Consider the following 20839-nt stretch of genomic DNA (forward strand, 5'->3'; position numbering starts at 1 on the left):
GATGTGGCACTTGGAGCCATGGGTTAGCTGTCAGGAGGTGCTGGGTGACAGCTTGGACTTGGTGACCTCTGAGGTCTTTTCCAACCTTATTGATTCCATGATTGAGCCTAGAACCAGCCAGAAATGAAGCCACCAGCCCCAAAGGGATGGCACAAGCTGCAGTTCAACAGCCTTAACCATGCTTGGGCACATCTGTAGCTCCCTGGGAGCTGCCACAGTTTCTTGTCCCACACTGCTCTTGCTGACAGAGGCTTGAGAGAAAGAGCCAGGCAGGGAAGGGTATGAGGAGAGGCTGGGAGAGCTGGGCTTGCTCAGCCCAGAGCAGAGAAGGCTCAGGGCAGAGTTTATCAGCATGGAGCAGGACACACAGGGTGTCTGCCAGGAGGGTGGAGACTGCCTTGGGAAAGACAAGGGCTGATGGGGACAGGTCCCTGCTGGGGAGACTCCCCTTGGGCTCCAGAGGGAAATGTTTCCCCATGGGCACAGGCAGGCACTGGAATCATCTGCCAGGGGCAGCAGGGGAGTGCCCTGCACTGGGCAGTGTGCAGGCTCAGCTTGGCAGGGGCTGGGCCAGCTCATTCCAGCTGCTCTGGGACCTAGAGAGGATGGAGCAGGAGGTCCTTGGGGTCCCTTCCTGCCTGGCACTCTGTGATGTCCCTGGGAAGCTGTGGAGGAGAGTGAGCTGCTAACTCAGACCCAAAAAACCTCTCATACCTTGAGGGAAGCTCAGCAGCAGACCTTCTATGTCCTCTTCTCAGGACAGAGCTGCAAGGCAGTCATTCTGCTTCCTGAAGCAAGAGAGGCTCCAGCTGCAGCTCCTGCAGAAACCAAAGAGAGTCAGCAAGGCAGGGGAAGTGCTCAGGGCACACAGACACAGCTGAGAGCCAGGCAAGATGCTCAGGGCCACCTTAGCTAAGGATGTGCATCCCCAGGGGCACACAGAGTGGGGAGGAGCAAGAAATCCTCTGCAGAGAGGCTGGGGAGACTCTGGCACAGGCTGCCCAGGGAGGCTGTGGCTGCCTCCTGCCTGGAGGTGTTCAGGACCAGGCTGGATGAGGCCTGTGCTGGTGGGAGGGGTCCCTGCCCATGGAAGGGGGCTGGAGCTGGAAGAGCTCTGAGGTCCTTTCCAACCCAACCCATTCTGGGATTCTCTGGATCTCCTAAAGCTTGAGAACCCAAAGGAGTCAGCTCAGGACTCAAGTCACAGTCTAAATAGTTCAGCCACCTTGAAAGGAAACCAGAAAGGAGCTCAGCAGCTGCAGAATGAGCCTGCTCCTTAAACACCTACAGAGCACTCTGCAGCACCACAGCCTACCCAAAACTGCTCCATGCTGGCATCTGCCTGGAATCACAGAATCACCAAGGTTGGGAAGGACCTCAGAGGTCACCAAGTCCAACCTCTCCCCCAGCACCATCTGATCAACTCAACCATGGCACCAAGGGCCTCAGCCAATCCCCTCCTGAACACCTCCAGGGATGGGGACTCCACCACCTCCCTGGGCAGCACATCCCAGTGGCCAATCTCTCTGGCTGGGAAGAACTTTCTCCTCACCTCCAGCCTGAACCTCCCCTGGCACAGCTTGAGACTGTGTCCTCTTGTTCTGCTGCTGGCTGCCTGGGAGCAGAGCCCAACCCCCACCTGGCTCCAACCTCCCTTCAGGGAGTTGCAGAGAGCAAGAAGGTCTCCCCTGAGCCTCCTCTTCTGCAGGCTAAGCAACCCCAGCTCCCTCAGCCTCTCCTCACAGGGCTGTGCCCCAGACCCCTCCCCAGCTTTGTTGCCCTTCTCTGGACACCTTCAAGTCTCTCAATGTCCTTCTTGAGCTGAGGAGCCCAGAGCTGGACACAGGACTCAAGGGGTGGCCTGAGCAGTGCTGAGCACAGGGCAGGATGAGCTCCTTGCTCCTGCTGGCCACACTCTTCCTGCTGCAGGCCAGGATGCCCTTGGCCTTCTTGGCCCCCTGGGCACACTGCTGGCTCCTGTTCAGCTGCTGCCCACCAGCACCCCCAGGTCCCTCTCTGCCTGGTTGCTCTCAGCCACTCTGTCCCCAGCCAGTGTTCCAATAAAGGCCACTTGGAAAGCCTAAGCCATGGCCAGAGGCAGTTCTGTGGCCATTCACTGCTGACCCCTGGGAAGAGGCAAGACTGCAGCTGGCCAAGCCCAGCACAGAGTGAATCACAGAATGGTTTGGGTTGGAAGGGCCCTTAAAGATCATCCAGTTCCAATCTCCCCTCCATGGGCAGGGACACCTCCCTCCAGGCCTTATGGTTTGTAAGAGAGAGGCTGGAGCTGCAGTGCACTGAAGCAGCAGCTCCACCACCCCAGCCCAGGAGCCAGACTTGTCCCTAGGATCATGGACTGGGTTGGAAGGAACCTTTAGAGCTCACCCAGTGCAAGCCCTCCCTGACCTGCTGACCTGCAGCTGCCATGGCACTGCCAGAGGTTACCAAGCCACCAGCAGCTGAGGGTTGGTTTACACAGAATCACAAAGTGGTTTGGGCTGGAAGGGACCTGTGAGGCTCACCCAGGGCAAGCCCTGCAGCGAGCAGGGACAGCTGCAGCCACAGCAGGCTGCTCCCAGCCCCAACCAACCTGCCCTGCACTGCTGCCAGCCATGGGGCAGCTCCACCTCTCTGGGCAGCCTGGCACAGGCTCTCCCCACCCTCAGCACCAAACATTTCTCCTTCTCTCCACTCTCAGGCTCCCTCTTGCACTTCAAACCATCCCCCCTTGGCCTGGCCCAACAGGCCCTGGTCAGAACTCTGTCCCCAGCTTTCTGTCCCATTTCAGCACTGAAATGCACCCAGGAGGTCTCCCTGGAGCCTTCTCCTCTCCAGGCTGCACAACCCCAACCCTCCCAGCCTGGCCTCAAGCAGGGGCTATTCCCCAAGGTGTGGCCATGCAGGACACTCAGGGTCTCTGCACACCTAAGACAGAGGGCAGCCACAGTGCCATGTCCCAGGGCATGCTGTGACAGGCTGCCAGCAGTGCCCACAGCTGAGGCCAGCTGGCCCCTGCACCCCCCCTGGCTGCAACCTGCCCCCAGCAAGTCACACATGAAGCAAACCCTGGAAGGCAGAGAGGTCATCAGAAGCTTGAGATAGCCCAGCTGGCACTGTACCAGGGAAGGAGGCATGGAGAGGAAGGAACCCCTGATGAAGATGGCACATGCAGTTCCCTGCTGCAGTTGGCAGCATTAGAAAGTCACAGCTTGCATCAGGGTGGGAGGGAGCCTCAAAGGTCATCCTGCCCAACCCCCTGCAGGCAGCAGGGACAGCTCCAGCCAGAGCAGGCTGCCCAGGGCCACAGCCAGGCTGAGCTTCAATGGCTCCAGGGATGGAGCCTGCACCACCTCCCTGGGCAGCCTGTGCCAGAGTCTCCCCAGCCTCCCTCTGCAGAGCTCCCTCCTGGTGTCCAACCTAACTCTGCCCTGCTCCTGCCCCTCAGCCTGTCACCACAGCCCTTCTGAACTGTCCCTCCCCAGCTCTCCTGGAGCCCCTTCAGGTACTGGAAGCTGCTCTGAGGTCTCCCTGGAGCCTTCTCCAGGCTGCACAGCCCCAGCTCTCCCAGCCTGGCCCCACAGGGGAGGGTCTGCAGCCTCTGATCATCTTGGTGGGCTCCTCTGGCCCCTCTGCATCAGGTCCCTGTCTGTCTTGTGCTGGGAGCCCCAGAGCTGGGCACAGCAGTGCAGAGGAGGTCTCAGAGTACAATTGTCAGGCAGCAGGGGGGTAGAGCCAGCCTGCCAAGCTGCTGCTGCACGGCAGCTGAGCTGGCAGAGTGCTGAGCACTCCCCTGAGGAACACAGCTCAGCAGACACAGCCAAGGAGGAGAGGCAGCCACACTCACCCTGTGCTTCCATTTGAGCTCAAGTCATCCTCTCTGGCCCTGAGGGGGTTTCCATATGCTTAACTTCCACTCTGTCAGAGGCTGAGTTGGCAGGGAGCAGCCAGCTGCTTGGAAGCCACACACTGAGTTCCTGCATCAACCAGAGGGAAAGCCCTGACTGAAAGCCCCCAGCCCAGCCCTGCTCCTCAGCCAGCTCAGCAGCAGCTCTGCTCAGCTCCTTCCAGCCCACAGCTGCCTGCTGCTGGGGGGGGAAAGCCAGCAGCAAGTGGCTTGGTTCACTTCTCCCCCACACCTGTGGTGGCTTCAAGAGAGCAGCTGAGCCTTTTTTCTTCCTTCTGGCTTTGACAAAGAGGTGCTGAGAATAGCAGAATCCCAGACTTGCCCAAACCCTGAGCCCCCCAGCTAGGGTGGCAGTGCCAGGTAGAAAGGAAGGAGGACTCTGCAGGGCTGTCACCTTTGCTGGAGTAAGGAGGGCAGGCAGGTACCACTCCTCCTGCCTGAAATGCCTTCCACCTGGGCACAGCACCTGATGCTTTACACACACCATGGGATGGCACCAAGCTTCACGGTGCCCATTACAGCTCCTCCACAGCACAACTTGAGCACAAGCAGCTGGGAATCACAGAATTTCTCCACAGGGGTGGAAAAGCCCTCCCAGAGCAGCCAGCTCAGTCAGCAACCCAGCCCCACCATGGCCACCAAACCCTGGCCCCAGCTGCCATGGCCACAGGGCTCTGCAACCCCTCCAGGCATGGGGACTCCACCACCTTCCTGGGCAGCCTCTGCCAGGCCCTGACCACTCTGCCACCAAAGACATTTTGCCTCCTCTCCAACCTAAGCCTCCCCTGGCACAGCTTCAGGCCATTGCCTCTCCTTCTCTCCCCTGAGCCTAGGGAGCAGAGCCCAATCCCCAGCTGGCTGCAGCCTCCTCTCAGGGAGCTGCAGAGAGCAATGAGGTCTCCCTCAGCCTCCTCTTCTCCAGGCTCAACACCCCCAGCTCCCTCAGCTGCTCCTCCCCAGCCCTCTTCTCCAGACCCTTCCCCAGCTCTCTTGCCCTTCTCTGGCCCTGCTCCAGCTCCTCAATCTCCTTCCTGCAGTGAGGAGCCCAGAGCTGAACCCAGGACACAAGCTGTGACCTCCCCAGTGCCCAGCACAGGGGACAATCTGCTTCTGCTGCCACCCCAGTGCTGGTAACTTGATATAATGAAGCCTCAAGGTGGAAAGCTGCCAGGAGAAGCCTTTGCTATCTTTCAGGAGCAGCCATCTCAGGCAGGACTTCTCAGCCACCCTGAGAAGCAGCCCTGGGGCAGGGGAGCAGCAGCAGTGGGGGCTGTGAGGCAGTGCTGCTGTGGTGTTGGCCAGCACCCTGCCCAGCTTGCAGAGCTGCCTGGAGCCCTGCTGTGGATCATCACCAAAGGACAAGCAGCACAAACACTCAGACAACAACATTCACACATCCCCCACAGCACTACGAGGAACTGGCTGAGATGGGAAGGAGGAAAAGGAACCCCCAAGAGTGCTCTGCTCTCAGAGCTGTGTAAAGCTGGGAGGTTCTTCCCTGCAGGCAGCAAAGCAAGCTCCATGCCCAATGCTGCCACAGCTTCAGAAGGTCATTTTCTCACCAAAGCAGCACCTTTTACACCCAGCCACAGGCTAAATCCCTGCTATTTGCAGCAGCAGAGAAGATTCCATGAGGGAATCTCTCTCATTCCTCACCTTGCTGCTCCAGAAGAAGCTTTCTCTTACCCAGGCCATTGTACCCAGCAGCATGACAGCCAACAGGTCAATCCTCTAGCAGCTCAGCACAGGAACTGAGACTGAGGCCAGCTCTGGGCTCCTCACTGCAGGAAGGAGATTGAGGAGCTGGAGCAGGGCCAGAGAAGGGCAAGAGAGCTGGGGAAGGGTCTGGAGAAGAGGGCTGGGGAGGAGCAGCTGAGGGAGCTGGGGGTGTTGAGCCTGGAGCAGAGGAGGCTGAAGGAGACCTCCTTGCTCTCTGCAGCTCCCTGAGAGGAGGCTGCAGCCAGCTGGGGCTTGGGCTCTGCTCCCTAGGCTCAGGGGACAGAAGGAGAGGCAATGGCCTGAAACTGTGCCAGGGGAGGTTTGGGTTGGAGAGGAGGCCAAATGTCTTTGGTGGCAGAGTGGTCAGGGCCTGGCAGAGGCTGCCCAGGGAGGTGGTGGAGTCCCCATAGCTGGAGGGGTTGCAGAACCCTGTGGCCATGGCACTCAGGGACAGGGTTTGGTGGCCATGGTGGGGTTGGGTTGATGTTGGACTGGCTGCTCTGGGAGGGCTTTGCCAACCCAAACAGCTCTGTGATTCTGTGATGCATCTGAACACTTCAGACCGGAGCAGGTGCAGCCAGCAGGACACTTGACAGACAGCAAAGCAGCAGCACAAACCCCTTCAGCTTGCCCTGAGGGGAGCTGGCAGTCCCCTGGGCACAGGTAAGCTCTACCCAAACCCACTTCACCAGCCCTGAGAACTGCTCTGGGTCCTCCAGCCGAGTTCCCTCCCTGGCGGAGCCAAGCGCAGAGAGCCGGAGAGCAGCACACGCCTGGTGTCACCCTGCCCTAAAGCCAGTGGGGTTTGATATAGGACCTGACCCAAATACACCCAGGCGCTTCCGAGCCGCTCACTGGGGTCAGCCTGCGTTCACAGCCCTCCAGGGGGCTTCGCTCTCAACCTGCGGGGCCAAGGAGCCCCCAGCGCAGCCCCGCGCAGCCCCGCCGGGTCCCGCACACCGCGGGCAGCCTGCTCCCAGGCGAGGCAGCCTGCCCGGGCACGGCCAGCAGCTCTCCAAGCTCCGCTGAGCGGGACAGGAGCCTGCAAACTTCAAACCCCTCTGCTGGAGCCAGCCCGGAGGAGCCCCCCCGCCCCGACGGAGCCCCCGAGGAGAGCCCAGCCAGACTGCTGCCAGCCGGAGCCTGCCGCTGCCGCCCTAATCCCCCGGGATTACGGGCAACGTTCCCCCGCACCTTCCCGTGCCCGCACGAAGAACGGCTCGGAGCGGCTCCCAGCACGCCCCCGCACCCCCTCGCTGGTCCCCGCCTCGGCTGCCACAGAGGGCACCGGCACCGGCGGCGCCGCAGCCCCCGCACGCTCACCCAGCCCCGCCACGGCCAGCCCGAGGCACACAGCGAGTCAGCGCCGCCCTCTGGCCCCTGCCCTCCGCGCCCCAAGGCTCCTCACCTCCAGCAGGGAGGAGCAGGGCCGGGCCCATCACCGAGCACCGGCGGCTCCGGCTCCGGTCCCGGCCCCGGCCCCGGCTCCGGCCTCAGGCTCTCAGCCGCCGCCGCCGGCGCCACGAGCGGCTTCAACCGCCGCGCGCCCAGCACCGCCCCCGCCGCCGCCCCCCCGCGCCTCGCGCGCTCCGCCGCCGCGCGCTGTCCATTGTGCTGCGGCGGAGGGCGGGGCAAAGGGCGGCGGCGGCCCCGCCCACCCCCGCGCACGTGCGCTTCCCGCCGCCATCTCGCGGCTGAGCGGTGGCTGCGGAGGGAGGCGAAGGGAGGGGGGCGGGGCTGGGGGCGGGGCTGAGCCCCTGGGACCCGCGGGGGCGACCCCTGGCTGCCTCTGACCGCGCGGGGGCGCAGCCACGGCCCCCTGCCCCGCCCCCCCTGCCCCGCCCCCCCTGCCCCGTACCCCTGCCCCGCCCCCCTGCCCCGCACCCCTGCCCCGCGCCCCTGCCCCGCGCCTCTGCCCCGCCCCCCCTGCCCCGCCCCCCTGCCCCGCGCCTCTGCCCCGCACCCCTGCCCCGCCCCCCTGCCCCGCCCCCCTGCCCCGCGCCTCTGCCCCGCGCCTCTGCCCCGCCCCCCCTGCCCCGCACCCCTGCCCCGCGCCTCTGCCCGGCACCCCTGCCCCGCGCCCCTGCCCCGCGCCCCTGCCCCGCGCCCCTGCCCCGCACCTCTGCCCCGCGCCCCTGCCCCGCGCCTCTGCCCCGCACCCCTGCCCCGCCCCCCTGCCCCGCACCCCTGCCCCGCGCCTCTGCCCCGCGCCTCTGCCCCGCACCCCTGCCCCGCACCCCTGCCCCGCGCCCCTGCCCCGCACCTCTGCCCCGCACCTCTGCCCCGCGCCCCTGCCCCGCACCTCTGCCCCGCACCCCTGCCCCGCGCCTCTGCCCCGCACCCCTGCCCCGCACCCCTGCCCCGTACCCCTGCCCCGCACCCCTGCCCCGCACCCCTGCCCCGCACCTCTGCCCCGTACCCCTGCCCCGCACCCCTGCCCCGCGCCTCTGCCCCGCGCCTCTGCCCCGCACCCCTGCCCCGTACCCCTGCCCCGCACCCCTGCCCCGCACCCCTGCCCCGCGCCTCTGCCCCGCACCCCTGCCCCGCACCCCTGCCCCGCCCCCATGCCCCGCACCCCTGCCCTGCGCCCCTGCCCCTGGAAACGCCTCCGGACGTGGTGCTGCAGCCACCTCCCCGTGCAGCCTGGGACAGGGCTGGAGAGCCCTTCCAGTGGAGAAGTTTCTTCTGTGTCCAACCTGAGCCTCCCCTGGGGCAGCTTAGGGCTGCTGCTTCCTGCCCTGTCCCTTGCTCCTAGGGAGCAGAGCCCAAGCCCCAGCTGGCTGCAGCCTCCTCTCAGGGAGCTGCAGAGAGCAAGGAGGTCTCCCTCAGCCTCCTCCAGGCTCAACACCCCCAGCTCCCTCAGCTGCTCCTCCCCAGCCCTCTTCCCCAGACCCTTCCCCAGCTCTCTTGCCCTTCCCTGGCCCTGCTCCAGCTCCTCAATCTCCTTCCTGCAGTGAGGAGCCCAGAGCTGAACCCAGCACTCAAGCTGTGGCCTCCCCAGTGCCCAGCCCAGAGGCACAATCCCTGCCCTGCTCCTGCTGCCACCCCACTGCTGCTCCAGCCCAGGCTGCTGCTGCCCTTCTTGCCCCCCTGGGCACCCCCTGGCTCCTCTCCAGTTGCTGGCACCCAACACCCCCAGCTCCCTCAGCCTGTCCCCACAGCAGAGCTGCTCCAACCCCCTGAGCATTCTCATGGCCTCCTCTGGAGCCTCTCCACCAGCTCCAGGTCCTCCCTGTGCTGAGGGCTCCAGCCCTGCACCCAGCCCTGCAGGGGAGGTCTGCCCAGAGCAGAGCAAAGTGCCAGAATCTCCTCTCTGGCTCTGCTGGCAGCACTGCTTTGGGTGCAGCCCAGGCTGCCCTTGGCCTTCTGTGCTGCATCTCCCACTGCCTGCTCCTGGCCAGCTTCTCACCTCCAGCACCCCCAAGGCCTTCTCCTCAGGGCTGCTTTCTCTCCCCTCCTCCCCCAGCCTGTGCTGCCAGTGAGGAGGTGCAGGACCTGCCCTTGCTCTTGTTGAGCCTCAGGAGCTTCCCCTGGGCACCACCTCTGCAGCCTGCCCAGGTCCCTCTGGATGCCCTCCTGTCCCTCTGGGGTATGGACAGCACCACTCAGCCTGGTGCCATCTGCACCCTGCTGCTGCTGCCTCAATCTCACTGCCTGTGGCACTGAGAGGAATATTAACCAGCACAGACCCCTGAGGGGCACCACTGCCACTGCTCTCCATCTGCACTTCAAGCCACTGAGCAGCACCCTCTGGATGTGACCCTCATGCCAATTCCTTACCCACTGGACACTCTGCCCAGCAGATCCACAGCTCTCCAGCTTGGCCAGCAGGATGTGGTGGGGACTGTGTCAAAGGCCTTGCAGCAGTCCAGATAGATCCCCTCCAGAGGTTGTTCCTTATCCACTGCCACAGTCACCAGGCTGATCAAGCAGGACCCCAGTAAAGCCCTGCTGGCTGTCCTGAATCCTGGTGGGTCTGTGTGGCACCTGAAGGGAGCCTACAGGAAGGCTGCAGAGAGACTGTTTGCAAAGGCCTGCAGGGACAGCACCAGGGGCAAGGGCTTCAAGCTAGAGCAGAGCAGATTGAGATTGGATGTGAGGAACAAGTTCTGCAGCAGGAGGCTGCTGGAACACTGCAGCAGGCTGCCCAGGGAGGTGGCTGTGGCCTCATCCCTAGAGATACCACGAACAGAACAAGAGGACACAGTCTCAAGCTGTGCCAGGGGAGATTTAGGCTGGATGTTAGGAAGAAATTCTTCCCAGAAAGAAGAATTGGCCACTGGGATGCCCTTGCCCAGAGCTGGACACAGGACTCCAGGTGTGGCCTGAGCAGTGCTGAGCACAGGGCACAAGGACTTCCCTGCTCCTGCTGGCCACACTCTTCCTGCTGCAGGCCAGGATGCCCTTGGCCTTCTTGGCCCCCTGGGCACACTGCTGGCTCCTGTTCAGCTGCTGTCCACCAGCACCCCCAGGTCCCTCTCTGCCTGGCTGCTCTCAGCCACTCTGCCCCCAGCCTGCAGCACTGCCCTGATGTCCCCTGTGGAAACCTTGCAGTCTGGAGAGAGAGCTCCCAGCACTGCACTCCTGCAGTGGCACAGTGAGGCACTCCACAGAAGAGTTTCTCCAAAGGTTTCCAGCTTGTAGCCAACTCAAAAGGCTTGAACCAAGCTCAGGGCTCAGCACTGCCTGGCACCAGCTCCAGAGAGACTCTAACCTTGGCAGCACTTGCTGCAGTCTGGGTCTGGCCACAAACTGACCCTGCCCCAGGCTTGTCCTTCCTTGCAGTTCCTGAAGGCTGTGCTGTGCTGAGCTGGGCTTGGCTGTGCTGTGCTGAGCTGGGCTGTGTGGGGCTTGGCTTTGTTTCCCCTCTAAACAACTAAACCACCTCTGAAAATCCTGACATTTCAGAACAAGAGGACACAGTCTCAAGCTGTGCCAGGGGAGGTTCAGGCTGGAGGGGAGGAAAAAGTTCTTCCCAGCAAGAAGATGGGATGTGCTGCCCAGGGAGGTGGTGGAGTCCCCATCCCTGGAGGTGTTTAGGAAGAGCCTGGATGAGGCCCTTGGTGCCATGGTTGAGTTGATCAGATGGTGCTGGGGACTTGGTGATCTCAAAGATCTTTTCCAACCTGGTCTATTCTATTCTATTCTAATCTATGTGCGGCTGGACAGGGTCTGGGCAACCTGATCACAGGGTCAGAGGATGTTAGGGCATTGGAAGGGACCTATGAAGATCATTGAGTCCAAGCCCCTGCCGGAGCAGGAGCAGAGAACCCAGCACAGGGCACACAGAACACATCCAGACAGGGCTGGGAAGGCTCCAGAGCAGGAGACTCCACAACCTCTCTGGGCAGCCTGCTCCAGGCCTCTGGCAGCCTCACAGGGCAGAAGTTCCTCCTCCTGCTGAGGTGGAACCTCCTGGGCTGCAGTTTCCATCCACTGCCCCTTGGCCTAGCCCAGGGCACAGTGAGCAGAGCCTGGCCCTGGCCCTTCCTTCCTGACCCCCAGCCCTCAGCTCTCGAGAGACATTGATCAGATCCCTCTCAGCCTTCTCCTCTCCAGACTAAGCCCCCCCAGGGCTCTCAGCCTCTCCTCCCCAGGCAGTGCTCCAGGCCCTGCAGCATCCTTGGAGCCTCCCTTGGGCTCTCTGCAGCAGATCCCTGTCCCTGCTGAGCTGGGGAGCCCAGAGCTGGATGCAATATTGCAGGGGAGGTCTCCTCAGGGCAGGGCAGAGGGGGAGGAGAAGCTCCCTGGCCCTGCTGGCCAGCCTCTGCTGAATGCCCCCCAGGACCCCCTTGGCCTTCTTGGCCCCCAGGGCAGATTGCTGTGCCCTGCAGACCTTGCTGCCCCCCAGCACTGCCAGCTGCTTCTCCTTGGGGCTGCTCCCCAGCAGATCCCCTCCCAGCCTCTGCTGCTGCACTTGGTTCTTCCTGCCCAGCTGCAGGGGAGGATGTCCCTGCTGATTGCAGGGGGGTTGGACTGGATGAGCTTTGGAGGTCTCCCTTCTGGCCTGGACCATTCTGTCATTCTGCCTCCTTCGAGGTGGCAGAGGGAGGTCCTGAGCAGCTGCCTGCTCCTGGGGCAGGGGGAGGGTGTAGGTGGCACAGAGAGCTCCTGGGGCAGGGGGAGGGTGTAGGTGGCACAGAGAGCTCCTGAGCAGCTGCCTGCTCCTGGGGCAGGGTCCCAGGTGACTGAAACTGGCCAAGGTGGTCCCCATCCATAAGAAAGGTTGGATGGAGGAACCTGGAAGCTCCAGGCCTGGCAGCCTGACCTCAGTGCCAGGGAAAGTGATGGAGCAGATTATCCTGGGGGCAATAACTGCACACCTGAAGGATGGCCAAGGGCTCAGGCCCAGCCAGCATGGAGTTAGGAGGGGCAGGTCCTACCTGACCAACCTGAGCTCCTTCCATGCCCAGGTGACTGCCTGGTGGCTGTGGGGCAGGCTGTGGATGTGGTCTGCCTGGACTGCAGCAAGGCCTTGGACACCATCCCCCACAGCAAGCTCCTGGCCAAGCTGTCAGCCCCTGGCTGGGACAGCAGCTCTCTGAGCTGGGTGAGGAACTGGCTGGAGGCTGAGCCCAGAGAGTGGTGGTGAATGGTGCCACAGCCAGCTGGCAGCCAGGCACCAGTGGTGTGCCCCAGGGAGCAGTGCTGGGCCCTGTGCTCTTTAACATCTTCATTGATGATCTGGAGGAGGGGATTGAGTCAGCCATCAGCAAGTTTGCAGCTGACAGCAAGCTGGGAGCAGATGTTGGTCAGTTAGAGAGCAGAAGGGACCTTGCCAAGCTGGACAGATGGGCAGAGGCCAACAGGATGGCATTCAACAAGTCCAAGTGCCAGGGGCTGCACTTTGGCCACAGCAACCCCAGGCAGAGCTACAGGCTGGGGTCAGAGTGGCTGAGAGCAGCCAGGCAGAGAGGGACCTGGGGGTGCTGATTGACAGCTGCCTAAACATGAGCCAGCAGTGTGCCCAGGTGGCCAAGAAGGCCAAGGGCATCCTGGCCTGCAGCAGGAAGAGTGTGGCCAGCAGGAGCAGGGAAGTCCTTGTGCCCTGTGCTCAGCACTGCTGAGGCCACACCTTGAGTCCTGTGTCCAGCTCTGGGCTCCTCAGCTCAAGAAGGACATTGAGAGACTTGAAGGTGTCCAGAGAAGGGCAACAAAGCTGGGGAGGGGTCTGGGGCACAGCCCTGTGAGGAGAGGCTGAGGGAGCTGGGGTTGCTTAGCCTGGAGAAGAGGAGGCTCAGGGGAGACCTTCTTGCTCTCTGCAACTACCTGAAAGGTGGTTGTAGCTGGGAAGGGGTTGGGCTCTTCTCCCAGGCCCCCATCACCAGAACAAGAGGACACAGTCTCAAGCTGTGCCAGGGGAGGTTTAGACTCGAGGTGAGGAGAAAGTTCTTCCCAGAGAGAGTCGTTTGCCACTGGGATGTGCTGCCCAGGGAGGTGGTGGAGTCCCCATCCCTGGAGGTGTTCCAGAGGGGATTGGATGTGGCACTTGGTGCCATGGTCTGGTCATGAGGTCTGTGTTGATAGGTTGGACTTGGTGATCCTCGAGGTCATTTCCAACCTTAGTTATACTGTGAGACTGTGATACAGGGGCAGGGTGTAGGTGGCACAGGGAGCTCCTGAGCAGCTGCCTGCTCCTGGGGCAGGGGGTGGGTGTAGCACCCAGAAGTGGTGCAGAAGACAGAAGTGGGAGGCCAGCCTGGGAATGTTTTGCACCTTCAGATCCTCCTTTCATGCTGTCCCCAAGGCCCAGCTGGCACGTGGCATGCAGAAGACCACCCCCCTCACACTGACTGCTGCTTTTGCTTCCTGACCACTTCTGCCCCTGCAGTGTCCCCTGCTCTGGGCAGGCCTTTCAGGAAGCTCTGCTCCTCTTCCTGCTCAGCAATATGTCCTGAAGCATCCTGCAGCCTCTGGCCCAGGGGAGCAGCCTGACCTGTCACCAGCCCCCAGAGCCAGCCAATGGCCAAGCCCTCAGGGCTGCAGCCTGCAGGGTCAGGGCAGGAAGCTTCTCCTAGAGCCTTTCACACAACAGCATCGAGAGCTGGGGAAGGGTCTGGGGAGGAGCAGCTGAGGGAGCTGGGGGTGTGGAGCCTGGAGAAGAGGAGGCTGAGGGAGACCTCCTTGCTCTCTGCAGCTCCCTGAGAGGAGGCTGCAGCCAGCTGGGGCTTGGGCTCTGCTCCCTAGGCTCAGGGGAGAGAAGGAGAGGCAATGGCCTGAAACTGTGCCAGGGGAGGGTGAGGTTGGAGAGGAGGCCAAATGTCTTTGGTGGCAGAGTGGTGAGGGCCTGGCAGAGGCTGCCCAGGGAGGTGGTGGAGTCCCCATGGCTGGAGGGGTTGCAGAGCCCTGTGGCCATGGCAGCTGGGGCCAGGGTTTGGTGGCCATGGTGGGGCAGGGTTGGTGCTGGGCTGGCTGCTCTGGGAGGGCTCTGCCAGCCCAAACAGCTCTGTGGTGCTATGAAAGCTACAAAGTTCTCCAAGGCCTGGGGCAGTTGATGTCGTGAATTAGAGCTGCCTTTTCCCTTTTGAACTCCCTGGGCTTTGGCCAGAGCAAGGCCATTTCTTTGCCATTCCTCAGTCCTGGTTCAGTTTCCTCAGAGGAAACAGAAGGAGAAATGGAAAACTCTTTCTGCCCTCTTGCTGCAGACAGCAACTCACTGCTGCTCCATGAGCAATCATGCTGGTTCCTGGCACTAAATCTGGATGAGATTATGGTGTGTCCCATCCCATCCCACCCCACCCCACCCCACCCCACCCCATCCCATCCCATCCCATCCCATCCCATCCCATCCCATCCCATCCCATCCCATCCCATCCAATCCATCCCATCCCATCCCATCCCATCCCATCCCATCCCATCCCACCCCATCCCATCCCATCCCATCCATCCCATCCCATCCCATCCCATTCCATCCCATCCCATCCATCCCATCCCATCCCATTCCATCCCATCCCATCCCATCCATCCCATCCCATCCCATTCCATCCCATCCCATCCCATCCATCCCATCCCATCCCATCCCATCCCATCCCATCCCATCCATCCCATCCCATCCCACCCCATCCCATCCAATCCATCCCATCCCCATCCATCCCATCCCATCCATCCCATCCACCCCATCCCACCCCATCCTGTCCCACCCCATCCCACCCCATCCACCCCATCCCATCCCATCCCATCCCATCCCATCCCATCCCATCCCATCCCACCCCATCCACCCCATCCCATCCCATCCCATCCCATCCCATCCCATCCCATCCCATCCCATTCCATCCCATCCCATCCCATCCTATCCCATCCCTTCCATCCCACCCCACCCAATCCCATCCCATCCATCCCATCCCATCCCATCCCACCCCACCCAATCCCATCCCATCCCATCCCACTCCATCCACCCCATCCCACACCATCCTGTCCCACCCCATCCCATCCCATCCCATCCCACCCCATCCCATCCCATCCCATCCTATCCCATCCCATCCCATCCCATCCCATCCCATCCCATCCCATCCCATCCCATCCCATCCCATCCCATTCCATCCCATCCCATCCTATCCCATCCCTTCCATCCCACCCCACCCAATCCCATCCCATCCATCCCACCCCATCCCATCCCATCCATCCCATCCCACCCCATCCTATCCCATCCCATCCCATCCCACCCCATCCCATCCCATCCATCCCATCCTACCCCATCCTATCCCATCCCATCCCATCCCACCCCATCCCATCCCATCCATCTCATCCCATCCCACCCCATTCCATCCCATCCTATCCTATCCCATCCCATCCATCCATCCCATGCCATCCCATCCCACCCCATCCCATCCCATCCATCCCATCCCATCCCATCCATCTCATCCCATCCCATCCCATCCATCCCATCCCATCCCATCCATCCCATCCCATCCCATCCATCCCATCCTACCCCATCCTATCCCATCCCATCCCATCCCACCCCATCCCATCCCATCCATCTCATCCCATCCCACCCCATCCCATCCCATCCTATCCTATCCCATCCCATCCATCCCATGCCATCCCATCCCACCCCATCCCATCCCATCCATCCCATCCCATCCCATCCATCTCATCCCATCCCATCCCATCCCATCCCACCCCATCCACCCCATCCCATCCCATCCTATCCCATCCCACCCCATCCCATCCCACCCCACCCAATCCCATCCCATCCATCCCATCCCATCCCATCCCACCCCGTCCCATCCCATCCCATCCCATCCCATCCCTTCCCATCCCACCTCATCCTATCCCATCCCATCCATCCCATCCCACCTCATCCCATCCCACCCCATCCCTTCCATCCCATCCCATCCCTTCCATCCCATCCCATCCCATCCCACCTCATCCCATCCCACCCCATCCCTTCCATCCCATCCCATCCCTTCCATCCCATCCCATCCCACCCCATCCATCCCACCCCATCCATCCCATCCCACCCCATCCCATCCCACCTCATCCCATCCAACTCCATCCCTTCCATCCCACCCCACCCCATCCCATCTTTCCCCTGCTGAGCAGCCCTGACTGGAGTTCCTGCTTTCCAACACATTTTCTTCTCCTGCCCTAAGCTCTCCCTGGCTGTTTCCAGCCTTGGGGCTACCCTTGGCCCTCCCACAGCTCTCCCTGCTGCTCCCAAGGGCCATGCCTCATAGAATCCTACAATCCCAGAAGGATGTGGCTGGGAAGGGACCTTAAAGATCATCCAGTGCCAGCCCCTGCCATGGGCAGGGACACCTCCTGCCAGCCCAGGTTGCTCCAGCTCCTATCCAGCTTGGCTTTGAACATTTCCAGGCTTGGAGCCCCCACAGCTTCTCTGAGCAACCTGTCCCAGTGCCTCACCACCCTCATGGGGAAGAATTTCCTCCTCATGTCTCATCTCAATCCAGCTTCTTCCAGCCTGAGGCCATCAGCCCTCATCCTGGCACCCCCAGCCCTTGTCCCAAGTCCCTTCCCAGCTCTCCTGGAGCCCTTCAGCTACTGGGAGGCTGCTCTGAGGTCTGCCTGGAGCCTTCTCTTCTGCTGTCTGCACAGCCCCAGCTCTCCCAGCTCATCCTGACAGGAGATGTGCTCCAGCCATCAGCTCATCTGCATGGCCCTTCTCTGGGCCCTACAAGTCTGATGTCCTTGTGCTGGGGGCTCCAGAGCTGGCCCCAGCCCTGCAGGTGGAGTCTCCCCAGAGCAGAGCAGAGGAAGAGAATCCAGGCCATGATGTCTCTTGCTTCGTCCCTGAAGGGCTGGCATTCAGCCTCTCTCTTCTGGGAGAGAAGTCCTCACACCAGAGGAGCCCAGCCCAGGAACTCCTGCCAGGCTCTGCAGGTGGAAAGCAGAACATCTACCAGGAAGGACATCTGCTCTGGAGGTACCCTGCAGGCTCCACTTCCCCACTGCTGGGAGCTGCTCTGCTGCAAACTCTTCCTCTCAACTTCCCCAGCCTCAGCTGTGGGCATAAACTGGGAGAGCCCAGCAGAAACTGCAGGGAGGTGGTGCAGAGGTAGAGCTGTGGGGCTTCTCCCTGGCATTGTGCTTCCTGCTGCCCTTCTTGCAACAGCAGCTGGCCTCTGGAGAGGCTGCAGAGGAGGCTGGGGGCCATGCTGGGCTCAGTGAGGCCAGAAGACTCTGTGGCCACTCCTGGAGGCTGTGAAAGAAGCTCCAAAGGTTTGTGGCCATGCTGTAGTCACTGAGGTCAGAAGACTCTGTGGCCACTCCTGGAGGCTGTGAAAGAAGCTGCAGAGGAGGTTTCTGGCCAAGCTGTAGTCAGCAAGGTCAGAAGACTCTGTGGCCACTCCTGGAGGCTCTGAAGAGGCTGCAAAGGAGGTTTGGGGCCATGCTGGGCTCAGTGAGGCCAGAAGACTCTGTGGCCTGCCCTGGAGGCTCTGAAAGAAGCTCCAAAGAAGGTTTGTGGCCATGCTGGGCTCAGTGAGGCCAGAAGTGTCTATGGCCTGCCCTGGAGGCTCTGAAAGAAGCTGCAGAGGAGGTTTGTGGCCAAGCTGTGGTCAGCGAAGTCAGAAGACTCTGTGGCCACTCCTGGAGGCTCTGAAAGAAGCTGCAGAGGAGGTTTGAGGCCATGCTGGGCTCAGTGAGGCCAGAAGTGTCTATGGCCACTCCTGGAGGCTCTGAAGAGGCTGCAGAGGAGGTTTGTGGCCATGCTGGGCTCAGTGGGGTCAGAAGACTCTGTGGCCACTCCTGGAGGCTGTGAAAGAAGCTCCAAAGGAGGTTTGTGGCCATGCTGTAGTCAGCAAGGTCAGAAGACTCTGTGGCCACTCCTGGAGGCTGTGAAAGAAGCTGCAGAGGAGGTTTGTGGCCAAGCTGTGGACAGCGAGGTCAGAAGTGTCTGTGGCCTGCCCTGGAGGCTCTGCAGAAGCTGCAGAGGAGGTTAGTGGCCAAGCTGTGGTCAGCGAGGTCAGAAGACTCTCTGGCCACTCCTGGAGGCTGTGAAAGAAGCTGCAGAGGAGGTTTGTGGCCAAGCTGTGGTCAGCGAGGTCAGAAGACTCTGTGGCCAGTGCCAGCAGCTGTGGGGCAGACTCAGCCCCGTGCAGGAGGAAGAGGATGGTGCAGTGGGCAGGCAGCACCAGGCCAGCCCAGCCCTCTCTGCAGCACCACCCTAAGGTGCTTTGCAGGCCTCTCCCCCAGGGGTTCAGCACACCCCAGGAAGCCAACAGTGCTGAAACATTAAAGAGCCTCTTGAAAAATTCAGCAGCAAGGTTCAGCTGCTTTGCAGAGCCACAGCTCAGGCAGCAGGGACTCTGCTTCCACTCCCCAGAGCTGGGCTGCAGGCCAGCCTGAGTCACACAGTGGAGCTGGGAGGAAGAGAAGGCTCTGAAGCCTCCAGTGATGGGAACAGGCCTGGAATCATCATAGAGTCACAGCATGGGGTGGAAGGCACCTCAGAGATCATCCAGCTCCAACCCCTGCCATGGGCAGGGACCCCTCCCACCAGCACAGGCTGCCCAAGGCCTCATCCAGCCTGGTCCTGAACACCTCCAGGCAGGAGGCAGCCACAGCCTCCCTGGGCAGCCTGTGCCAGAGTCTCCCCAGCCTCACTGCAAAGGATTTCTTCCTCCTCTCCACTCTCAGTCTCCTCTCTCCCAGCTCAAAGCCATTGGCCCTGGGCCTGGCACTCCCAGCCCTTGGCCCAAGTCCCTCCCCAGCTCTCCTGGAGCCCTTCAGGTACTGGGAGGCTGCTCTGAGGTCTGCCTGCAGCCTTCTCTTCTCCAGGCTGCACAGCCCCAGCTCTCCCAGCCTGCCCCCACAGGGGAGGTTCTGCAGCCTCTGATCATCTCTGTGGTCTCCTCTGGAGCTGTTGATCTCCACAGCAGTGTTCAGATCTGGCTTTCACCTCTGCTACCTCTACACCTTTTACCCTGTCCTGTTTTACAGAAGCTAAGCAAAAGTTGGGTATGAAGTTTAGCAAGACACAGAACTGATGGAGAGAGCCCAGGGCAGGCTGCAGAGCTGCTGAGGGGCCTGGAGCAGCTCTGGGAGCAGCAAAGGCTGAGAGCCCTGGGGCTGAGAGCCTGCAGAAGAGCAGCCCCAGAGGGCAGCTGAGCAATGCTCAGCAAGAGCTAAAGGAGCTGTGGGGGGCAAGAGGCTGGGGCCAGGCTCTGCTGAGTGCTGCCCAGGGCCAGCAGAAGGGCCAGCAAGGGGCAGAAAGTGTCAGGCAGGAGGTTGGAGCTGAGCAGGAGGAGAAAGTTGTTTGGGGTGAGGCTGCTGGAGGCCTGGAGCAGGCTGCCCAGAGAGGTTGTGGAGTCTGCTGGTGTGGAGAGCTTCCAACCCCCCCTGGGCACTGTGCTGCTGGGCAGGGTGCTGGGGGTGCCCTGGGTTGGACTGGCTGAGCTCCAGAGCTCCCTTCCAACCCTTTCCCTGCTGGGGTTCTGCAAGATCCAACAAACATTGAATCACTGAAGCTTTTCTCCCACAGAAGGGGCAGCAGCAGCACTTTTGCCAGATCCTTGTGTGCCAGAAGCTTGCAGCCCAGAGCCAGTGGGTCCCTGGGGCTTTGCCTTCCCCATGCTGCTCAGAGAAGCTGATCCTCTCTGCTGCTCCTGGTGCAACACTGAGCTGGGCTGTGCTGCCCAAGGTCACCCAGTGAGGTGGCAGAGATCAGTGGCAGGGATGAAACTGGAGCTGCAATGAGCTGGGGCCCAGCACATTTAGGGCAGGTTGTGTTACCTCAGCCATCAGGCTGCAGATAAACTCCCTGCTAATGGCTCCTGCTACATTCACCTTTGGAGATAAAGCCTTGGTGGCTGCCTGCCCAACCTCCCTGCTGCAGAGCAGTGGCCATGTGGAGGTCCTCAGGGGTCTGTCCTGGGCCCAGGGCTGTTTAACGTCTTTGTCAGCAGTGTGGGCAGTGCCATGAGGGCTCCCTCAGCAGGTTTGCTGGTGACACCAAGCTGGGTGGTGTGCTGCACCCACTGGAGGCAAGGGATCCATCCAGAAGGATCCATCCAGAGGGATCTTGAGAGGCTGGAGAAGTTGGCCAGTGCCAGCTGCAGGAAGCTCAGCAAGCCCCAGGGCAAGGTCCTGCAGCTGGGGCAGGCCAGGCCCAGGCACAAATCCAGGCTGGCTGCAGAGTGAGTCGAGAGCAGCCCTGAAGGAAGAGCCTTGGGGGTGCTGGGTGCTGAGCAGCTCCCCAGGAGCCAGCAGAGCCTCCTGCAGCCCTCAGGCAGCTGTGTGCTGGCTGCAGCCAGAGCAGGCTGGGCAGAGGGCAGCAGAGGGGATTCTGCCCCTGGGCTCTGCTCTGCTCAGCCCTCACCTCCAATCCTGCCTCCAGCTCTGCTCTCCCCAGCAGCAGAAGGACACAGAGCTGCTGGAGAGAGGCCAGAGGAGGCCACAAAGATGCTGCCAGGGCTGGAGCAGCTCTGCTGGGAGCACAGGCTGAGGGAGCTGGGGCTGTGCAGCCTGCAGAGGAGAAGGCTCCAGGGGCTCCTCAGAGCTGCTGCCAGGAGCTGAAGGAATCCTGCAGGAAGGCTGCAGAGGAACTTTGGCTGAGGGGGCCTGAGGCAGGCCCAGGGGGAATGGTTTGGAGCTGAGGCAGAGCAGGGTTAGAGTGGAGCTGAGGAAGGAGTTGTTGAGTGTGAGGCTGCTGAGGCTCTGGCCCAGGCTGCCCAGGGAGGCTGTGGCTGCCTCCTGCCTGGGGGTGCTGAAGGCCAGGCTGGATGAGGCCCTGAGCAGCCTGAGCTGGTGGGAGGG

General features: G+C 61.8%; 1 protein-coding gene across 4 annotated transcripts in view; it reads right to left on the minus strand.

Annotated features, from left to right (window-relative positions):
• Positions 1–7225, minus strand: part of SEC14L5 (SEC14 like lipid binding 5) — a 64727-nt gene extending 57502 nt beyond the window's left edge. For 3 of the 4 annotated variants that reach the window (XM_068147279.1, XM_068147278.1, XM_068147276.1), the window contains exons 1-2: positions 7032–7225; positions 715–818 (exon numbers count right to left, since the gene is read on the minus strand). The gene's annotated coding sequence lies outside the window, so the exon portion shown is untranslated. Of the gene's footprint in view, positions 1–714; positions 819–3844; positions 3975–7031 lie in introns of all 4 variants that reach the window. The other variant, XM_068147277.1, reaches the window with a different exon arrangement.
• Between the last annotated feature and the right edge of the window lie 13614 nt (positions 7226–20839).

This window comes from Melanerpes formicivorus, unplaced genomic scaffold, assembly GCF_026170545.1.
Source record: "Melanerpes formicivorus ecotype bairdi unplaced genomic scaffold, bMelFor1.0.p_v2 SCAF_14, whole genome shotgun sequence".
In the NCBI taxonomy this organism is placed as follows: domain Eukaryota; kingdom Metazoa; phylum Chordata; class Aves; order Piciformes; family Picidae; genus Melanerpes; species Melanerpes formicivorus.